The sequence below is a fragment of the Callorhinus ursinus genome, unplaced genomic scaffold (genome assembly GCF_003265705.2).
Source record: "Callorhinus ursinus isolate GAN/ISIS: 27379988/994484 unplaced genomic scaffold, GSC_fseal_2.0 scaffold5, whole genome shotgun sequence".
NCBI classification, from domain to species: Eukaryota; Metazoa; Chordata; class Mammalia; order Carnivora; family Otariidae; genus Callorhinus; species Callorhinus ursinus.
Window position 1 is genome coordinate 60714862 of NW_027397067.1, and position 21377 is coordinate 60736238.

The 21377-nt window shown below is 36.4% G+C and overlaps 1 pseudogene; it reads right to left on the reverse strand.

The window, feature by feature from the left end:
• Positions 1 to 2023: 2023 nt before the first annotated feature.
• LOC112823680 (ATP synthase peripheral stalk subunit b, mitochondrial pseudogene) lies at positions 2024 to 2889 on the reverse strand (annotated as a pseudogene).
• Between the last annotated feature and the right edge of the window lie 18488 nt (positions 2890 to 21377).

Below are 21377 nucleotides of genomic sequence, written 5' to 3' on the forward strand. Positions count from 1 at the left end.
CCAGAAGGCAGACGGGAGGATGCTGTAAGTTGTTGCACTTGAATACAGGGTGGATGGGAGAGAAATGTGAATATCAGTTTCCCCAAATAAATTCTTAAAACCAAACAAAAAAGCTAATTCCCACCTAAAGAGAAGAACAAAAGAAAGACTAACCTTCACTTCCTCCAAAAGAGAATACAATGAAAAAAAAAAACAAAAAACCCTACACTAATGTTGGTGATATTATTATCCTCATTTTATGAGGGAAACAGGCTAAGAGCAGGAACTTGCCCCAAATCATAAATCTATGAAGAATCTAGATTAACCCAAAATCTATCTGATGACCCTGTGCCCAGTTCATTTTTTTTCCAAATAACAGTCTTTTGGGTTCTACTTCTCTGTGTGTGTGTATATATTTCAGGGTAGTTTTGTCCTAAGCAACAATTTCAGAGAATATATGGTTTTGATGTGTTAGTTATATTTCCCGAAACCTAGTTTGAACACCTTCTACCTGCAATTCTCTCAGAGAGGCTGGCTTTCTGTTTTATATACAGTTAGGAGCACTTTGCTTGAAAGGTTAACACAGCAATGGCCTAAGGCAGGAGTATTGAGTCTAATAGGCTTCAGGGTCTGTCATGGAGGAAGGGACTAGTGACCAAAGGAACTTGTGTCCTCAAATACTTTACCGATGGCACTGGATTCCTGAGCTTGTCCTATTCCTAAATCTCTAGCAACCAAGAACAGTGTGTCTTGTAACTTATTCCTTCTTAGTCACTTATAGGAAACATCACTCATTACATCAATGAAAATTATTTTTAATACATCCTATGCTAATTAACACACCCTCTGGTGTAGAAATCAATAAGCATATTTCAAGGACACATTAACCAATTCTTAACCACCTGTTGCAAACATCACCCATTACACAAATGAAAAATTATTTTTAATACTGCTTATGTGAATTAACTCACCCTCTGGTGTAGCTATCAATAAGAGTACTTTAAGTACCAAATAATCTATTAAAATGTTGATCCTTTTTAGGACAGTTGAAGCGGTAATTAATTGCCTCTACAATGTGGATTAGGGATCATTTGCATTACACTCCCAAGTGCAAGGCTGCAACCACCACCCTCCCCTGACTAACAAATGCTATACTGATGCAATTTAAAGTAAATTATCAGCAAGTAATAATTAGTAGGATATTCATCTTAATGTATGTATAATAATACATTATATTATATTTAATAATATATTATATTTAAGTGTCTAATAAGAATGGCTTGGTTTAAAAAAATCATGATATATTCTCAGGTTTTTCAATTGTAGCACTTGTGAAATTTTGGGCTGGAGAGTTGTGGGAGATATTACTGTGCATTGTAGAATGTTTAGCAGCATCCTAGATGCCAGTAGTACCTCACTTTCCCCAGGTGTGCCAATCAAAATTGGCGCTAGACATTGCAAAATGTCCACTGGAGGCAAAATTACGCCACATTAACCACAGTACAGAATGGAAGACTATACTATACTATGAAGCTGTTAAAAATATATTGTAAACAATTTTCATGACCTAGGAAGATGTTCATAATTTTTTTTAAAGATTTTATTTATTTATTTGACAGGGAGTGTGAGCACAAGCAGGGGTAACAATAGAGGGAGAGGGAGAAGCAGGCTCCTCACTGAGCAAGGAGCCGGACGCAGGACTCGATCCCAGGACCCCGGGATCATGACCTGAGCCAAAGGCAGATGCTTAACCAACTGAGCCACCCAGGCACCCCTTAATTTTTTTTTTTTTTTTTGGTAATCGTTAGTCAGCCAACGGATTTTATTAACAGCAAACTGCTCATTCAAAAGTGATCATGGAACTCAAAATACAGAGCAAGAAGGATGAAAAACATCTCGTTGGCCAACAGATTGTTTTAATTCTCTATATGAAACAAACTTTTCATTTTTAGGAAAGGTTAAGTGTAACTTCAGTAGACATCAATACAGAAAGATTTTGTTCCATGGACTAGTTTCTTTCGTCAATTGCTTCTAGCTGTCTCCACCAGGATAGATGCATTTACAGAACTGGCTGTGCTTGAGATTTCTTTGCAAGCAGCTTTAGATCTGCAATGCACTTGGCAATTGTCTCCTTTTCCTGCTGTGCAGAGATGCTCTGCACCACATGCTTCTCCACCCAGTTTATCATGTGCTCTTGTTCCTTTCGGGGCATCATGTTCTGCACAGAGATGTGATAGTCCAGGCGATTCTTCACCTCCTTGTATACTCTGTGCAGCCATTCCCGGTAAGTAAGTTCCAGTGCCATAGCAATGTTATTCCTCTGGACATCAAAAAGGTAATGGCGCTTGTGAACCAGGGCCTGCTGTGACTTCTCCATATCAATTGCATCCTGGATTTGTTTGATGGAAGCCTGCTTCACCTCTTCTAGTTGGGCAATTTTTTGCTCATTGAGTTTATCAGCAAATTCTCCAATAGAGGCACCATATTTTTTAACTACATAGATAAGCAACCCTATTGTTGATATGGCAGAGAAGGTCTCTGCAGTAATCACATATATTTCTTTGGACAGAAAATATAGGACAAGTCCGATATCAAGCACATAGGGTCCTGTTGCGCCAGTTTTGGGATAAAGGAACTGGAAGAATTCTTCGGGGATCAGCCCCAAACGAACTTTTCCTCCATGTTCAGGAAGAGGTGGTACAGGGGCAAGACTTGGCTGCCCTGTGTGGAAGATCCTTGTTGCCTGCAATACCCCTGGACCAAGGAGAACTGCGTTCTTCAGACAGGGGGCCGCTGCAGCGGCCGCAGAAAAAAACACCCGGGACAGCATGGTCAACCAGGGTCCGGACAGTAGGCTCTGCATCCCAGTGACCCGGGCAAGAGCCTCTGTCAGGGGCGGGAGCAAGATTGTCGCTCCCTTAAAATGTTTTTAATTAAAAAATCATGATATGAGACAAAAGGTAACTATGATCCTGATTTGTAAAATTAAAAAAATGGAGATAGGCATTGAAATATAATGACAGGTAATCTTTTCTGTGTGTGCTCACTCTGACCAAAGGTTAAGCTTTCACATGTCTTATCTACTTAATTCTCAGAATAACCTTATGAGGTTGGTACTATTATTAACCTCATTTAACAAATAAGGAAACTAAAGCTCATGGATGTTAAGAAACTTGGAAATACCATAAGATTAATAGCAGTCAGGTCCAAGTAGTGCAATTGAGTGGTACTTACCTCTTTATATTTTTCAAGCTTTCCTCAATAAACATTACTTTTTATCAGAAAACTTTAAAAAGACCTAAAGAATCATAAATCTTTCTCTTAAAGAACACAGTTTACTGAGTGCTTTCTGATTGTTTCCATCTAATACCTATACTCTTAGCCTTTTTCCTAAGCCTTAACTTTTAAAAGTTTTCTTTTTTTATTGAGATATAATTGACATATAACATCATGTTAGTTTCACATATACAACATGATTCAATATTTGTATATATTACAAAATGATCACCATAAGTCTAGTTAACATTTGTTACCATACGTATTTACGATTTTTTTCCTTGTGATGAGAACTTTTAAGATCTACTCTCTTAGCAACTTTCAAATATGCAATACAGTATCATTAACTATAGGTACCAGGCTGTGCCTTGACTTATTTCTGAGTAACATTTTCTTCCTAATTATTTGATTACTAAAAGTTGTAATGAAGAATCTTCCCCATTTTTCTAACGAGATGCATATTTAGTGTTTCAACTTAATGCCTTGAATCACTAAAATAAAACCTTGATGAACTTTATTAATAGAGAAACAATGTATCCAGAAGCCTTGAAACATTTTTTAATTAACTTAGAATTAACTAGAAACTCAAAAATCCCTGCTGAAGATCTGGAAGATCTTTTTTAAAAAAAGATTTACTTGTTTTTATTTTAGAGAGAGAGAGAGAGAGAGAGAGAGAGTGAAAGAGTCTGTGAGCAGGGGGAATGGCGGGGGAGAGGGAGAGGAAGAGAAGCAGGCTCCCCACTGAGCAAAGCCCACCAAGGGGCTTGATTTCAGGACCCTGAGATCATGACCTGAGCCAAAACCAAGAGTTGGATGCTTAACGGACTGAGCCACCCAGGTGCCCCTGTTGAAGATCTTCTGAAAAGACATCACCCACTTTCCCCCTCCTTGGTGAATTATGCTAACAGGCAGAACATCACAGACTTATCACTGTGCCATCAGTGGAAATGTGTCAAACTTCAAAAGCTGCCTCTTTCTGGAAGCGGGTGGGGTATCGGTAATGAATAGGTATCAGTGTTGAGCATAAACATCACCGGAAGCTCACATTATTTTTATGCATTTGTTTGATAAAAAATTACCAAATGATATTTGACTTTAAGCTTCCAAGTCAAGTTCCAAATTATGGAATGTTCAGTTCTAATTTTCAGTTCCTATTCCTATAACATGCTCAACAAGAAGATATTTCTCAAAATAATCATCAAATAAACACACAGTTTTCACATGCATATTGGGGCTTTGCCCAATATTCTCTTCATTCAATACATTTTTCTTTGGAGTAAGTCTGTAAGAAAACAAAAGTTAGGTATAAAATAGACATCCAGAGAAGGAAGAGCTAGATGAGGTATTAGCCATTTCATTATAAAGTGTTTGAGCAACCTTAGAACCAATGAGGTCTTCTCAGGTTGGTTTTGGCTTCTAAAGTAAACCTTTATCAGCAGCCAGGAAAGGGCTCTGCAATCTGGGAGGCTCAGACCATTTTTGTACCTACCTGTTCTCTTCTTTCCTGTGCCCCATGTCTGTATCTGGCCAGATGTGAGAAATTCGAAGCCATCTTAGTGTATATCATGGGAAGGAGAAAACAGCTGGGGGAGGAAGGAGAACTGGCTCTGCATACTCAAGTGCATTGAAATGTAGCTTCTGTAGGAATAGCAAAAATTAAATCAAAATGCTCAAATGTGTGTGCTATTTACTTGTTTGAAATTATCCGCTAAAAGATGTTAGGTTAAAAATTAGCAAAGTGAACAACTGTTCAATTTATATTCAACCAGCATGCTTTACTAATTCATTTTACTAGTAAAATATTTTAATAATTTAAAACCATAAACTATTATTAATGTTATTTCTATTTGCTCTTACAGCATTCATTTATCTAATGATTATTTCATATGCTCATATCTTACCTTTCACAAAACACCTAGTGAATGCTATTGCTGTAAATTAGACAGTCAATTAATTATAGGTATTATTATTTTAAAGTTTTTGGGTAAAGAATATTAAGAGTATAAAGTGAAAGAATCCTTAAAATTCATTTTTACTATTTGTACAATGACTTGGGGGAAAACATTTTAAATGTTCAGTTCTATTGTCACATTAGGCTAGAAAGTAAGTCTTGTTCAACCTCACGCAATTACCAGGTAGTTAGCTAAGCAGGGGCTGAAACCATGTGTCTCCAAAATCAACTCTTCTAATTATTATTCCCAGTGGTACCCCAGTCTTGATGTAGAAGAATACAAGGGTTGGAGCAGTGTTGTCAGCATCAGAAGAAAAGAAGTCTGTTGAGCTGACTCACAACAATGAAGGGAAGAAGGTATCAGGGAGCTCTCTTAGACTTGAAACATGGCCTTATGACTTTAAAGGTTAAAGGTCTAGCAGTCTAGAAAGAGTGGATACCTCTCTAATGTTTGGAAACTAGTTAACCAAATTAATAACACCAATGATGAAATATCAGATGTCAGCAGTATGAGGCGAGAGGTGAAGAACACAGCCATGACTCCGATCGTGGTTCAGAGATGGTATAACGAGGAGCTGAACCGAAGCAGCAGAAAGCTTTAAAAGGAGGGCTCAGGCTGGATGTAGAAGCAGTGGGTTGGAAGGAGCTCTGTAGCCAGAATTCTTGGTTCCAATCCCAGCTTTGGCCCCTGCCATATTTATAACCTAAGGCAAGTTACTTGACCATCCTAAGCCTCAGTTTTCCTCTAAAACATAACAGCCTGGTTATAAGGGCTACTGAGAGATTAAATGATGTGCAATGCATGTGAAGAGCTTAGTGCAGTGCCTGGTGCATAGTGAAAGTTCAATACATGACATTGAATGCTGAGAAAGAGGGGCAGGAGAAAGGAAGGTTTGATGAAGGATGATGTGGATGATGGTGGTACCATTAAGAAAACCTGAACACTCATAAAGAGGACTTGGATGATTCTGATGCAAGATGTTTAATAAAAGCAGCTGATAATGATGCTTTGGCATATGAAATGGTGAAAGTAAGCTTTTTTTTTTTCTTTTTAGAGAGAGAGAGAGCACAAGAGTGGGGTGAGGGGCAGAGGGAGAAGCAGACTCCCCACTGAGCAGGGAGCCCGCTGCGGGACTCAATCCCAGGACTCCAGGATCATGACCTGAGCCAAAGGCAGTTGCTTAAACGACTGAGCCACCCAGGCGCCCTGAAAATAAGTTTTTAAGATTGTATGTTAAGTGTCTTAACACTGCCGTATTGGCCTGGGGAGGTTGCAGTATCTTTTATTTTTTTGGACAGCAGGGGGCTCCCAGGTCCTGGGAAGCGGTAAGCCCATCTATTGTTTTCTGTACTTTGCTCAGTTCACTTTCTGCTGGCAAAAGCGAGCTGGTCTCATTTGATGCCATGGTTAAAAAGAAGTAGTATAATTCTAGAATCATAAGTGCATAACTTTCTCTCTTAGGTACCTGACACCCACTGAACCTTATACAGTTGGAGTGTATCTCAGCTTGTAGTTTAACATCCATCCATCCATCCATCCATCCATCCATCCATCTTTCCCACAGCATTTATGGAATAGTGGGCTAGACCCCATGAATAAGACAAGATGCCTGGATCAGAAACTCACAGGTTAAAGGGGAAAACAAAGGAACAGAGTCTAGCATAAAAAGGAGTAAGAGCTGGAGTTACAGATACAGCAGGAGGAACACACAAGAGGGAGGTTGTATTCCTGCCTGTAGGGAATTTGCGGACCACTCATCATAGGAGCTGGGCAAGGTGAGAAGGACATTCTATGCATAGGAACAGCACGTGTGCAAAGGCGTGGAGGAATGAAAACGTGTGAGAAATGTTCCAGGAGCAGCAAATGTAGTTTGTAGAAAAGGAACAAACAGGATAAAGAGACGTCAAGATTCAAGTGAATAAAGAGCAGATGTCTGTATATTTCTCGTTCCCTGTGACCTTCACATCACTGTTTTGTAGAGAGCTACGGTTACAGAGCTATGGGTCACTAAATCACGGATTCTGCAATTCTAGATGTGGTATTTCTATCAGCATATTTTTCAGTTACGAATTCTTTTCTTCCTCATTCAAAGAGTCACGTCTCAGAACATGACTTTTCTCTCTCTTTCTAACTTTGACGTCACATTTTTTATTTAATATTTTTTCTGTAATTAAAAAAAGGAAGTTTTTAAAAAGTGGGTATCTATATAGTCTTACCCTAACCTAAAATAGCAAACAAGGAGTATCCACTCCAGGTACACACTTTTCATTTTCTTTGTTCACATTTAGCACTTACCTATCCTAAGCAATTTGAGTGTACCTGTAACCAAAGAAGTTAACTTATCCAAGAAGCCAGGTCTTTGTGAAAACTTTAGTCTAATCCTTAGATGAATTTAAAGCAAAAGAGATGCTGTTGTTTTTGTTTTATTAGTGGAGTAGTTTTAGACATGTATGTTAATTTTGAGGATCAATATTTTTCAAGACTGGGAAATTCATTTGTTCTGCACTGAGTGTGGATTTGAAGGGATGGAAAGAAATAAAACGTTAGTAAGGACAACCTAGTTAATAATAAAAAAAAAGCAACAGTGACAAGAAAAATGTTCACACTAGCATCAAGAGCACTGTGGCTGGCAGATAATAAGTGTTCCAAAAATACTTGAATAAATGAATGTTGAATGAATGAATGTTGATTCTCTGCCCCTTACCTCCATAAACATTAAAGTCAGTGTGATTGGGGGCACACTACTTTAGATGCTAGGCTGTTTCAATGTTACATAGAAACCAAGCCCCTGCTTGATAGCCCTGGTGTTTTTTCAAAACAACAAACTGTAAGTTGAAGTACAACTTGTTTTTTATCTTCATGACCATTTAAAATATCGGGCTCTTTTTCTCTGTTTATGCATCGCCATGTCTTAGGTCTTTTTCTATTCTGTGTTTGCCAGAAGTAGTCAGTGTGGTTAGGACTTTGTTAACTCTTCCTTTAACAGAGGGATTCCATAAAAAGTAATACAGATGTGTAAATCAAGTATAAGAAGCAATGCCCTTCATTTCTCCATTCCATAGGAGGAAAAGAATGACTATTAGAATTCTTTTAGAAATTTGGATTCTCTTCCTGATCAACTCAATATAGTCAGATGGAAGTGTCTTTCTGGGTAGAAGAAATGGCCTTTGGAGAGGCCTGATGGAGAAATGGAGAACGCTTATGTGTTCCCAATAAAACCTACTTGGTTCTGTTGATATATGAGCATTGCTAGGTAAGTTGTAGCTAAATGTTACCTTATTTTTCCTACTAGAAACTTAATGTTATATTTTTAAACATTTAATATTAATGTTATTTAATTTTAATTTAATGTATAGTGTTACATTAATGAAAAGGAATTTTTTTGGTTAAAATCTTATGTTCAGGGTTGTATAATTTGATTATTACTTCTCAATCAGGATAGATTCTATAAAGAATATAATAAAAAAACAAAGAAGTTATGTTTCCCTCTCTATTCAGAGCTTCATGAAGAGAATCTCAGGTCTTGGGGGTTCACTACCTCCTTTTGATAAATGGTAAAGGAGCATTATGAAAATGTTCTTGTGCAGACAGAGAGAGTATATGTGGTATTCTTTAAAAAAAGATAAACTCATATAAATACTGTGGGTGTCTGTGTTTGGATTAAACAATGGGGCTTGGCTTTATGTAGCTGAAAGTTTCTCCTGGCTTCCTGTATTTACCAATAATCCACAAGGGATGCATTTACATACATTTCCTACCAAGCCCACAGCACTTTAGATGAGTTTTCCACATCAGGTAAACCTCTCTGATTGTTTATATTGGTGTCTATGCCAAAGATGAATGATTCAGTGGAAAGGAGGTCTTGCAGCATGTAGCTGCCAAGTTTCTGGAACATACCTATTTAAAAGATGTAAATTTGGGACCCATTCAAGAAGAAAAAAAAATACAGGATACTGAATAGCTTAAAGATTTATATTTTATGTTTATATATAATATTTAATTAAACTCCAAAGAGAAATGACACTCAGTGAAATGTCAGAACAATGAATCTGAACTTTTAGACTATTTCTTTTTTTTTTAAGATTTTATTTATTTTTCAACAGAGAGAGAGAGACAGTGAGAGAGAGAATACAAGCAAGGGGAGTGGGAGAGGGAGAAGCAGGCTTCCCGCTGAGCAGGGAGCCCGATGCGGGACTCGATCCCAGGACCCTGGGATCATGACCTGAGCTGAAGGCAGATGCTTAACGACTGAGCCACCCAGGCGCCCTTAGACTATTTCAATGTAGTGCACTGATGTGCTCAGACTACTACACAAACATTTGTTACAAGCTACCTCCTGTTATCACTGAGATAAAACTCTGTCTAAAGAAATCCTAGGGAGTTAGAATAGAATGGATTCTGATTGACTTCTCTTTCTTTTTCTTCATCCCTATTATTTTTATAATACAAGTAATGCAGCATGTATTTGTTGTTAAAATTGAAATAAAGAGATCTGCAAATTAAAGAATGAAAGACTCCTGCCTTTGTTACCCTAGCTCCTAGCCCCCAAAGGAACCACTGCTGATGATTTTGCATTTACTTATTTAAACTTCCTTTTAAATCCATATGAAAATACATCTACCAATAATTTATAAAAAAAAAAGATATCATATGACCCATATTCCACAGATTACTTTTCTCTTTTGATAATGTTATGACTTCTTACATGATAACACAGAGATCTATCTTTTAAAAATTTAGATCTATGGAATTCTGAATATACCGTACCTGAATACCATAATTTATTAAATATTTCTCTCCATTATGTTAGTTAGGAATTACTTCTGCTATTAGTATCAAAGACTCAAAAAAAAAGGTGTCACAAAAACATGAGAAATTTCATCTTTCTCATAGCAAGAGCTGAGCAGTCCTGCAGATGTGATAACTCCACGATGTCTTTAGGACTAGAATGCTTTCAGTGTTCTGATACTGGGTGTGGGGCTCTCATCCTCAAAGTAACATCAGGGTCCCAAAAATACCTGTTGGAGCTCTAGCAATCAGATCTTTAACATAGGCAGGAAGAAGTGGAAGTCAAGGAACAAAAGTTAAATGCCAGGAAGTCAGTCTATTTTTTAAAAAACTCTTATAAAAGTTTTTCTAACAATCTCTGCTTATATATTATTGTCCAGATCTTAACACATAGAATCCCTTTCTACAAGGACTTAAGGGAAACGTAGTATTTAGGGGGTCATGTGGACACCTCCAACAATCAGGGTTCTTTCACTAAGTAAGAAGGGGAGAATGAAGGTTGAGTGGGTACCTAAGCAATTACTACCACATTTATTATTAGTTTTTGCTATAGCAAATGGAGCTGCAAAGAATATTCATGAACATACTTCTTTTTATGGCATTTGCTTCATTTTTTCCCTGTAACTCCTATTTTTGACTTTGAGTCTATTAACTATCTTCGATTATGTTATATTCTTTCATTATTTATAACTTCACCCATTTTTCTGTTTTTCGTTCAAAAACACAAGTATCCTAATTTCTTCTAAGTTTTACTCCCTTTCTTCCCCTATTTAAGCTCCCCCCTATTTGGTAAAAACAGAATAATAGGTTAAGATATTGATGTTTGTACATGAAAGAATGATAAATTGAAAGTGTCCCCACCTGGCCTTTATTATTTAACTAACAAGGTAGTCCAATGGCTGAGAGCACAGACTGGGTATAACTTTTTAGCTCTCTGATTTTCCCTGTGCCTTATTTTTTCCATCTGTAAAATGTTGTTAATTTTGGCACTTAAGTCATAGGGTTGGTGTGCGCATTGAAAGTAAGGCACTTGGAATAGTAGCTGGTATGAAGTACGTGCAATGTGTCTTAACGGTTGTCAACTGTTGTCTCAGTGAAGTTAAAAAAAATAGTTTATATGTAGGATGATGGAAATGCAGGCACAAAGAGAAGGTGACTGGTGTTCAGAGACAAGAAGAGTTTTTTTGAGGGGTCTGAGATGGCCAAAATGGAGTGAGTTAAAGGACTGTTGAGCAATATTGAAAAGACAGCTAGGGTTGGGAATTATGTATTTGTGATGAACATGGGCACATGGCAGTACTTGACTGCATAGGAACAGGAGTGAAGACAATAGACAAATAGATAAAATTAGGGTTGGGATTGACTAAGTAGGGTTGGCAGAAGGCCAGGAGTATAGAACACTAGATGGTGCTGATATGAGTTAGAGGAAAAAACTTGCCATGGGGTCTGGCTGGGGAAGGAGCAATATGAAGGCAGGAGATGACTTGATTTCTCTTGAATTGAGAGGTAGGGTAAATTATGGATAGAAAGAAGGATATGGGCTGAGTAAATTTGTAGAATTCAGGCTTTTAAAGGTATCATTCTGAGTGATAATAAATTCCTAGCAGGTTCATGTGAGTAGATTGTTGAAGTGAAACAAATGCCAGGGGTGAGCATCAGGGAAATAGAGAAAAATCAATGATTCCACTCAGTTTAATTAACTTGGCAGGTAATGGCCACTTCGTATATGCCAGTGAATGTGTTCTGTATTCTTGTGAACAAAATAAACACATTCTTTAACCGCAATTTACTTACCACTTGGCACACTGGAGGATAGAGTGGTGAATGAAATATGAAGTGGAATTTATAATTACTCAAGGACACTACAAACAGACAAGAAAAGGTCAGTGGGGAAAGAGCCAAAGTCTGCAATGAATGTGGAGGAATGGCCTAAAAGCCAGTGCATGACAGTGACAAAGAAGATGGTATAACAATATCTTCAAAAAGAGGTTGATGAACTCAGATTGTAGAACACTGGATATAATACTGTGAGTTGTTAACATGCCTACCTTCATCACTAGACTCTGAAATCCTTTAGGGCAGGGACTAGATCCATACTTTTTTATATCCCCTTTGAAGTCTTGGCACACTGTAGTACCTAAATTAGCATTTGAATTATCACCAAAAAAAAAAGAGAGAGAGAAAAAAAGATTTTTTGATACTTAGACATACTATAGTTGACCCTTGAACAACCTGAGTGTTAGGGGAACTGATGCCCTGCACAGTCGAAAATCTGCATGTAACTTTTGACTCCCTCCTGCAAACTTAACTACTAATAGTCTATTCTTGACCAGAAGCCTTACTGATAACATAGTCAACTAACACATATTTTCTACATTTTATGTATTATATACTGTATTCTTACAATAAAGTAAGCTAGAGAAAAAAATGTTATTGAGAAAATCATGGGACACCTGGGTGGCTCAGTCTGTTAGGTGTCTGCCTTTGGCTCAGGTCATGATTACAGGGTTCCTGGATTGACCCCCACATCTGGCTTCCTGCTCAGTGGGGAGTCTGCTTCTCCCTCTCCCTCTGCCCCTTCCCCTGCTTGTGCTCTCTCTCTCTAATAAATACAATCTTAAAAAAAAAAGCAAATCATAATGAAGAGAAAATACATTTTCAGTACTGTACTGCATTTACTGAAAAAAATCTGCATATAACCATGTTGTTCAAGGGTCAACTGTACATTAGTTGTTTCTATGAAACAAATTATCTTAAAACTTAGAAGCTTAGGTGATGTCAGCAAGATGTCAGAATATGAGATTGTCCTTGTCCCCTGCAGAAACAATAAAACCATCAATGGATGGAATACCTCTATAAGAGTTCTGAAATCCAAGTAAGGGGTTATAGTATCCTAGTGGAAGGCAAAAATGAGAAAAGATACATTTAAAAGGGTAAGAAGAACAGTTTCACTTTTTCCATATCACCCTTCTCTCAAGCCAGCACAGCACAGTGCCAAGTGAGATTCCCTCAGCCCATGAATTCTTCCATGGGAGAAAAAGAGGGTAAAGTGAGTGTTCAACTTTTCTAGCATTTTAGAGCACTACCTGAGTATTGCACTTCTGTCATACTTCACCCAGAACATGGAGAAAATTGGAATGGCTAGGTTGAACTGGGGTTATCTAAGAACAAAAATAAAGGGCAGAGGCTCTCAACAACTGATGTGAAGATTTCAGCAGCTAGCCTGTGGCCCCTGCAGCTTGTTCAGCTTTCAACCTTGCCAAGTGGTCCATTTAGAATCTCTGGCTGGGCTGACTGGTAAAAGGCTTTCCCTGCATAGCCAGTCAGTAAAGACTGGAAGAGGTGACTACTCCTTTAAATGTGCAAACGCCAATGCAAGGCTACAAGTATCGTGAAGAATCAGAGAAATATGACATCACCAAAGAAACCAAATAAAGCTCCAGTAACCAACCCTCAAGAGATAGAGATCTACAAACTATCTGACAAAGAATTCAAAATAAATTCTTAAAGAAGCTCGGTAAGTTACAAGAGAAAACAGATAAGTGAAAACAGGAAAGCAATACATGAACAAAATGAGAAGTTCAGCAAAGATATAGACACCATAAAAAAGAACCAAAAAGAAATTCTGGAGCTGAGGAATACAATGATTGAACTGAAAAAATGCAATAGACATCTTCAATGGCAGACTGGATCAATCAGAAGAAAGAAACAGCAAACTCAAAACAAGTTATTTGAAATTATTCAGTCAGAAGAACAAAAAGAAAAAAGAACAAAAAAGAGTAAAGAAACCCTATGGATCTTATAGGACAATATCAAAAGACTCAAAATATCTATTATGGGATTCCCAGAAGGTGAAGAGAAAGGGGCAGGAAGCTTATTTAAAAAAAAAAAAATAATGGCTGAAGACCACAAAATCTGAGGAGGGAAATAGTTATTTGTATTCATGAAGCACAAAGGTTCCAAATTGGTTGAACCTAAAAAGGTCTATAATGATAAACATTAGAGCAAAAGTTCTCAGAAATTGAAGACAAAGAAAGAATTTTGAAAGCAGCCAGGAGAAAATTACTAGTCACATACAAGGGAATCGTTATGAGACTATAAGCAGATTTCTCAGTAGAAACCTTGCAGGCCAGGAAAGAATGAGATGATATATTCAGAGTGCTGAAAGAAACTGTTACACCCAACAAAACTCCCTATTAAAAATGTAAGAGTGAGGGGCACCTGGGTGGCTCAGTCATCAAGCGTCTGCCTTCGGCTCAGGTCATGATCCCAGGGTCCTGGGATTGAGCCCCTCATCGGGCTCCCTGCTCAGCGAGGAGTCTGCTTCTCCCTCTGCTTCTGCAGCTTGCCCTGCTTGTGTTCCCTCTCTCACTGTGTCTCTATCAAATAAATAAATAAAATCTTTAAAAAAAATGAAGGAGTGATAAAAACTTTCCTAGGTAAACAAAATCTGAGGGGGTTCATCACCACAAGACCTTCCTTACAAGAAGTGATAAAGGCAGTTCTTCAAGTTGAAACAAGGATGTTAAATGACAACATGAAAACTTATGAAAGTATAAATCTTCCTGGTAAAGGTAAATATACAGAAAAATATAGAATAATGTAATAGTGTAATAGTGGTGTGTAAATCACTTTTAACACTAGTATAAATGTTAAAAGACAAAAATGTTAAGAATATCTATAACCACCAACAATTTAATAGACACACAATACCAAAAGAATAAATTATGACACTGATAACATATAGTATGTGTGTGGGGAAGTAAAAATGTAGTATCTTAGAATATAAATGAAGTTTTTATCAGCTTAATAACAACCAAAAGTTTTATGCAAGCCTTTGATAACTACAAAGAAAAAACCTATATAGACACAAAAAAGATAAAGAGGAAAAATCAAAGCATAACACAACAAAAATAAAGATAAAGGAAGACAGCAAAAAAGGAAGAGAACAAAAGAATGACAAAACAAAAAACAATCAACAAAATATCAATAGTAAGTCCTTACTAATAAAAAATTACTTTATCTATAAATGGATTAAACTCACCAATAAAAAGATACAGAATGGATCAATGGAAATAGAAAAGCAAGATCCCAATTATATGCAGTCTAGGAGAGACTCACTCTAGATTTAAGGACACATATACACTGAAAATAAAGGGGTAGAAAAAGATATTCCAGGCAAATGATAAGCAAAATAGAGAAGGAATGACTATATTTATATCAGACAAAATAGACTTTAAGTCAAAACCTGTCACAAGAGACAAAGAGGTCATCACTCAATGATAAAAGGGTCAATTCAAGAGGAACATGTAACACTTATAGATATGTATAAATCCAACAACAGAGCACCTAAATACTTAAAGCAAACATTTAAAGATCTGGAGAGAGAAACAGACTGGAATATAACAATAGCAACAGAACTGAACAGCACAATAGGCAAATGGACCTAACAGACATACAGGAAACGTTCTAAATATATATATATATATTTTTAAGATTTTATTTATTTATTTGACAGAGAGAGACACAGCAAGAGAGGGAACACAAGCAGGGGGAGTGGGAGAGGGAGAAGCAGACTTCCCGCAGAGCAGAACAGGGAACCCGATGCAGGGCTTGATCCCAGGACCCCAGGATCATGACCTGGGCTGAAGGCAGATGCTGAACGACTGAGCCACCCAGGCACCCCCTAAATATATATTCTTCTCAAGCTCACATGATCATTCTTTAGAATAGATCACATACTAGGTTATAAAACAAGCCAACAAATTTAAGAATACTGAAATCATTCCAAATATCTTTTATGATCACAATGGAATGAAACTAGAAATTAAAAAAAATAGGAAAGTAGAAAATTCACAAACACATAGAAATTAACACACTCTTGAACGGCCAATGCATCAAAGAAGAAATCAAAGGGAAATTAGAAAATATCTCAACAAAAATGAAAAAGATGATACAGCATATAAAAACAGGGAATGAAGGAAAAGGAGTTCTAAGAGGGAATTTGATAGTGATAAATGTCTATATTAAAAAAGAAAAAGGTCAAAATAACCTAAATTTTTACCTCAAGGAACAAGGAAAAGAACAAATCAAGCCCAAATTTGACAGAAAGAAGGAAATAATAAGGATTAAAGCAGAAAAATGGAAGAGAACAGAAAGTAGGAAAAAAATCAACAAAACTAAGATTTGCTTTCTCTAAAAGATAAATTCAATAGGGGCACTTGGGTAGCTCAGTTGGTATAGTGTCCAACTTTTGATTTCGGCTCAGTCATGATTTCATGGTTGTGAGATCAAGCCCATTGTTGGGCTCTCCACTCAGCGGGGAATCTGCTTCTCTCCCTCTCTCTCCCTCTGCCCCTCCCCTGCTCACACACACTCTCTCTAAAATAAATAAATAAATCTTAAGAAAAAGATAAATTTAACAAACCCTTAGCAAAACAAACCCTAAGAAAAAAATGAGAGAAGACTCAAATAAATTAACCAGAAATGGAAGAAGAAACATCACACCAATATCACAGAAATAAAAAAGATCATAAGCTGACTATTATGAACAATTATATGCCAACAAACTGGACAACCTAGAAGAAATAGATAAATTCCTAGAAACATACAACCTACCAAGACTGAATCAAGAAGAAATAGAAAGTCAAAACAGACCAATAATAAATATGGGGACTGAATTAGTAATCAAAAATCTCCCAAGAAAGAAAAGCCGAGATCATATGGCTTTACAGGTGAATTCCACTAAATGTTTAAAGACGAATTAATACCAATCCTTCTTAAACTCTTATAAAATATAGAAAAAAGGGAACACTTCAAAACTCATTTTATGAGGTCAGAATCACCCTGATATCAAACCCAGACAAAGATACCACAAGAAAAGAAAATTATAGGCCAATATCCCTGATGAACCTGGATACAAAAATCCACAACAAAATATTAGCAAGGTGAATTAAACAGCATACTAAAAGGATTATATACCATGACCAAGCAGATTTATCCCTGGGAAGCAAGGATGGTTCAATATATGCAAATCAATCAATATGATACACTACATTGATAGAATGAAGGATAAAAATATGATCATTTTAATAGATGCAGAAAAAGCATGACAAAATATAAAACCTTTCCATGATAAAAGCTCTCAACAAATCAGGTATAGAAGGAACTTTCCTAAACATAATAAAGCCCATACATAAAAGCCCACAGCAAACATGATAATGGTGAAAAGTTGATTGCTTTCCTATAGGAAATGGAACATCGCAGGGATGCCCACTCTCACCACTTCTTTTCAACATCATACTGGAAGTCCTAGCCAGAGAAGTTAGATGAGAAAAAGAAAGAAAATTATCCAAATTGGAAAGGAAGACGTAAAATTATCCATTTGCATATGGCATGATCTTACATGTAGAAACCCTAAGGAGTCCACAAATACACGCAAAACTACTCAAATTAATAAATGAATTCAGCAAAGTTTCAGGATACAAAATCAGCATACAAAGATCAGTTGAATTTTTACACAGTAACAACGCACTATCTGAAAGAGAAATTTGGAAGACAATCTCATTTACAATAGCATTAAAAATTTAAAAAAAATACTTAGGAGTAAACTTAAGCAAGGTGAAATATCTGTATACTGAAAAGTATAAAACACTGATGAAAGTATTAAAGCACACAGAAATAAAGGGAAAGATATTTTCCATTTATGGATTGGAAGAATTAATATTTTAAAAATGCCCAATACCACCTAAAATGATCTATAGACTCAATTCGGTCTTTATCAAAATCCCAAGGGCACCCACAACTATATGGTCAATTAATCTTAAAAAAGCAGGAAAGACTATCCAATGGGAAAAATACAGTCTCTTCAATAAATGCTATTGGGAAAACTGGAAAGCAACATGCAAAATAATGAAACTGGACCACTTTCTTACACCATACACAGAAATAAATTCAAAATAGATTAAAGACCTAAATGTGAGACTTGAAGCCATAAAAATCCTGGAGGAAAACACAGGCAGTAACCTCTTTGACATAGCAACTTCTTTCTAGATATGTCTCTGGAGGCAAGGGAAACAAAATATAAAATAAACTATTGGGACTTCATAAAAATAAAAAGCTTCTGCACAGCAAAGGAAACAATCAATAAAACTAAAAGGCAGCCTATGGAATGAGAGAAGATATTTGCAAATGACATATCTGATAAAGGGTTAGTATATAAAATATATAAAGAGCTTATAAAACATAACACCCAGAAACCGAATAACCCAATAAAAAATGGGCAGAAGACATGAATAGATATTTTTCCAAAGAAGACATACAGATGGCCAACAGACACCTGAAAAGATGCTTAATATCTTTGGAGAAAGGGGAACCCTCTTGCACTATTGGTGGTAATGCAAACTGGCGCAGCCACTCTGGAAAACAGTATGGAGGTTCCTTAAAAAGTTAAAAATAGAACTACCTTACGATCCAGCAATTGCACTACGAGGTATTTACCAAAAGAATACAAAAATGTTAATTCAAAGGGATACATGCACCCCGATGTTTATAGTATACTATCTATAATAGCCAAATTGTAGAAAGAGCCCAAAGGTCCATCAACTGATGAATTGGTAAAGAAGATGTGGCATATGTATATATAATGGAATATTATTCAACTATAAAAAAGAATGAAACCTTGCCATTTACAACAACATGGATGGAACTAGAGTGTATTATGCTAAGTGAAATAACTCAGTCAGAGAAAGATGAATACCATTTGATTTCACTCATGTGTGGAATTTAATAAATAAAATAAATGAACAAAGGGGGAAAAAAGAGAGAGGGAGGCAAACCAAGACAATCAACTATAGAGAATAAACTGATGAATTTAAGAAACAAAGAAAAAAAAAACAAAGGAGAAAAAAAGAGAGAGACAAACAAAGACACAGACTCTTGACTATAGAGAACAGACTGATGGTCACCAGAGCGGAAAGGGATGGAGGATGGGTTAAATAGGTGATGGTGATTAAGGAGTGCACTTGCTGTGATGAGCACCGGGTGTTGTATGGAAGTGTTGAATTACTATATTGCACACCTGAAACTAATATTACACTATATTAGCTAATTGAAATTTAAATAAAAACTTAAAAAAAACACACAAAACCCCCAAAATTCCAATGGTATTTTTTGGAAGAAAAAAATTTCTAATGTTCACATGAAATCACAAAAGACCCAAAATAGTCAAAGTACTTTTGAACAAGAACAACAAAACTGGAGGCATCATATTTCCTGATACTGAAACATATTATAAAGTTACAGTAATCAAAACTGGGATAAAAACAGACATATAGATTGATGGAACAGATAGAAAGCCTAGAAATAAACACGTATATCAACTTGTCTTCCACAAGGGTGCCAAGAATACATAATGAAGATAGGATAATTTCTTCGATAAATGGTGTTGGGAAAACTGGATGTTCACATGTGAAGGAATAAAATTGGACCCTTATACCATACACAAGAATTAATTCGAAAGAGATTAAAGACTTAAGTGTTAGACCTGAAACCACAAACCTCATAGAAGAAAACATAGGGGAAAAGCTTCTTGACATTGGTCTTGGCAATGATTTCTTGGGTATTACACTAGAAACATTGGCAAGAAAACCAAAAATAGAGAAGTGGGATTACATCAAAGTGAAAAGCTTCTACACAGCAAAGAAAACAATCAACAGTATGTAAAGACTGCATGTAAAAAATCTGTGGAATCCGAGAAAATATTTGCAAACTATACATCTGATAGAGGATTAATATTGAAAAAATATAAGGAACTTACAACTCAATAGCAAAAACCCAAATAGCCCAATTAAAAAATAAACAAAGGAACTGAATAGACATTTCTTCAAAGATGACATTCCAATGACCAAGTATATGAAAAGGTGCTCAACATCACCAATCATCAGGGAAATGCAAACCAAAACCACAATGAGACATCACCTTATACCTGTTAGGATGGCTAGTATCTAAACAAAACAAAACAAAGATAACAAGTGTTGGCAAGAATGTTGAGAAGAGGGGACTGTTGTACTGTTGGTGGGTATGTAAATTGTTAAAGCCATTATGGAAAAACAGCATGGAGGTTCCTCAAAAAATTAAAAAAGAGAACTACCATGTGATCCAGCAATCCCACTTCTGGGTATATATATGCAAAGGCATTTAAAACAAGATCTCAAAGTGATATATGCACTCTCATATTCACTGCATTTTTCATAATAGCTAAAACATGGCAGCAACCTTTGTGTCCATTAATAGATAAGGAAAATGTAGTGTACACACACACATACACACTCACTCATATTCACTGGAATATTATTCAGCCATGAGAAGGAAATCCTGCCATTTGTGACAATACAGATGAACCTAGAGGACATCATGCTAAGTGAAATAAACCAGAAACAGAAGGACATATTCTCCATAATACCACTTATATGAGAAATCTAAAATAGTCAAATTCATAAAAACAGAGAGGAGAATGGTGGTTTTCTGGGGCTGGAGGAGGGGGCAATGAGGATGTATTAATCAAAGTATACAAAGTTTCAGTTATATAAGATGAATAAGTCTTCAAGATCTACTGTACAGCATAGAGCCTACAGTTAACAATCTTGCATGATACACTTAAAATTTTGCTAAGAGAGTAGATTTTATGTTGTGTTCTTATCACAAATAATAATAATAAAGAAAGAGGAAAGGGGTAAATTTTGGGAGGTCATGGATATGTTTATGACATAGATTCTGGTGAAGGTCTCCTGAGTGTATACATAAGTCCAAACTCATCAAGTTGTACACATTAAATATGTTCAGCTTTTTGCATGTCAATCACATATCAAGTTTCTTTTTTAATAAAAAAAGTTAAAAGAAACCTTACGAACTTAAAAAATATTTATTATCTCAAAATTTCTGTGTTCAGGAATATAGTAGTCTCTCTCAAGGATGCAATCAAGGTGTTGGGTGGGGCTGCAATGTCATTTGAAGGCTTGACTGAGGGAGGATTCTCCTTCAAGCTCATTTACATGGTTGTGCCAAGATTCAGTTCCATATGGTTGTTCAATTGAGGGCATCTGTTCCTCAGTGGCTTGCTGACAGGGGCCCCCCTGTGTTCTTTGCTACATGGGCCTCCTCATTGGTTAGTTCACAGCACAACAGCTGGCTTTCTTCAGAAGAAGCAAGCAAGAAAGGAGTGAGCAAGAAGAAATTCAGTCTTTTTGTAACATAATCTTAGAAATGACATCCCATTCCAAGGGACCATTTTAAAGGCTGCCTCCTTCAAGTACTAAAATGGTTTCTGGCAATTACCATCATTTCAATTTAAATTGTGTCATCAGTCATAAAAGGAATGCATTT